Below are 2,217 nucleotides of genomic sequence, written 5' to 3' on the forward strand. Positions count from 1 at the left end.
TGACAGTTGCAAGAGCTCAAATATTATGTAATCACTAATTACATTCTGCTCAATTAGTGGAGGCTCATCAGTGTGAATCACTAATGGCTGTTCACCCTGTTCTCTCTGGGAAGGAAGAGATGGGTTGCCTCGTTTCCTGATTGTATTAGCATAGACACAGACGCTGTTAACGAACGTGGGTGATGATGAAGAGGCTCCACGTCTGTGATGGACAAAGGCAAGAGGATGGCCACCAACACTTCATTTTGAACCTCAAAGCCGCGTGTCTGTGGTTTGTCAGTGTGACTCATTCACTTCCCACCTTCCAAATGGAAAACACATGCAATATCCTGGCCAAACAGCCACTAAAAAACTTGTGCACAAAGCCAGCAAAACACACACACACACACACACACACACACACACACACACACACTCTTGGACGTTTGTGTTTCTTAAATTGATTTTCAGAGATCCAAGCTCTAAGGATTTGTGGGACATTCAAGTATGAAGCCTGTGACAAAATGGGAAGAGCACATCTGAAATGGTGAAGCCCTTACCAGATTTTTCTTAACCCTCTGTGTGTTGGGCCTTATTAGCTCCTTGGGCTCCCATAACAAAATACTACAGACTGGGCAGCTTCAGAATCTCCTACCATGAGTGGATTTATTATTTAAATCTAGTGGGAAAAAGTTGTACTTCCTGGGGGGATTAGTAGATGTGAAGAATAGGCATTCATTTTTAAGTTATTGAAAATATGTGCAATGTTCTAAATAATAGCAAATATTAGTGGAGGTCATTTATTTTCTCACTTCTGGAGGCTGGAAGTCCAAGATCAAGGTGTTGGTAGGGTTAGTTTTTCTGAAGCCCATCTCCCTCGTTTGCAGATGGCCACCTTCTCGCTGTGTCCTCACGTGGCCTTTCCTCTGTGTGCGTGCTGGTATCATGTCTCTCCTTGTGCCCAAATTCCCTCCCCTCCCCTTATGAGGACACCAGTCATATTGGATTAGGGCCCACCTTAGTGACCTCATTGTAACGTGATTACCTCAGAGTTAGGGCTTCAACGCATGAATTTGGAGGCACACAATTCAGCCCATAAAGCCAGGAGGTGCACAAACTATGTCTATTCTAACCCAATAAGTTCTTGCTGGAAGATTGGCAGCAGACTTGGACTGCCTGAACATCCCAAGGGCCCCCTTGGGTGAGAGCTGTCCAGTCCATAACAGCAGGCCACGGCCACGTGTGACTGCTGAGCACTTGAAATAGGGTGACTGCCACTGAGGAATGGAATCCTTAATTTTGTTTCATTTTAATTAATTTAAGTCTTCAAACTAAAGGAGAGTAAATATGTTTTCCTGTGAAACACAACTTTATTGTTTGAGTAGAGATACATTTCACTTGAACTATTTTTTTTTTTTTTTTTTTTTTTGGACAGGGAAGTAGAATTTATTGGTGGGTGGGTGTAAAGAAGGGAAAGCACCAAGGCTCTCATGAGTGCAGGGAGCTTCACTGTCCACCATCTGCCCAGGGAACATGATTAGGGATGTATTTGACCCCAGAGCTATCCAGCATGACTCGCTTTTCTGCCACCATGTCCTCAAATTCATCTGCATTAAGCTTAGTAAATCCCCACTTCTTGGAGATGTGGATCTTCTGTCTGCCAGGGGACTTGATCTTGGCCCTGTGGAGGGCCTCAATCACATGCTGCTTGTTCTGCAGCTTGCTGCGGATGGACATTATGACTTGGCCAGTGTGGACCCTGGCTACTGTGCCCTGGGGCTTTCCAAAGGCACTGTGCATACCTGTCTGGAGCCTAGATTGGGGACAGCATGCTAGTCATGATGTCCACTGGCAAGGTCTGTCTCCAAGGACCCTTAGGGCAACCCACACAGGCAAAGAGCTGCATACACTACCGAGGAGGCTACTGTTTGCAGCTATTGCACACTGGGCCCCCATGGGGAAAAAAGCATGGTCAGCTTAATTGTCTGCAAATCACTTGAACTATGAAAAATGTTGTGTCTCAACTGTGATGGCCTATCAGTGTGAAAAATACACTGACATTCAAAATTTAGAATGAAAAATATGTACACCATCTCCTTAATAATTTTTATGTTGATTATGTTTGAAATGAGGACATTTAAAATACATTAGGTTAAATGAAATACAGTATTAAAATTAAGTTACCTGTTTCAGAAACAGAGTTATATATACAGAGAAGGGGGGAGGACTCGGGGGGAG

The 2,217-nt window shown here is 44.0% G+C and overlaps 1 non-coding gene across 1 annotated transcript; it reads right to left on the bottom strand.

Moving 5' to 3' along the window:
- Positions 1-1,835: 1,835 nt before the first annotated feature.
- Positions 1,836-1,970, bottom strand: LOC132477233 (small nucleolar RNA SNORA70). Its single transcript, XR_009530249.1, has one exon. It is a non-coding gene; the product is annotated as a small nucleolar RNA SNORA70 (small nucleolar RNA).
- Positions 1,971-2,217: the final 247 nt, after the last annotated feature.

Source organism: Mesoplodon densirostris, chromosome 16 (genome assembly GCF_025265405.1).
Source record: "Mesoplodon densirostris isolate mMesDen1 chromosome 16, mMesDen1 primary haplotype, whole genome shotgun sequence".
In the NCBI taxonomy this organism is placed as follows: domain Eukaryota; kingdom Metazoa; phylum Chordata; class Mammalia; order Artiodactyla; family Ziphiidae; genus Mesoplodon; species Mesoplodon densirostris.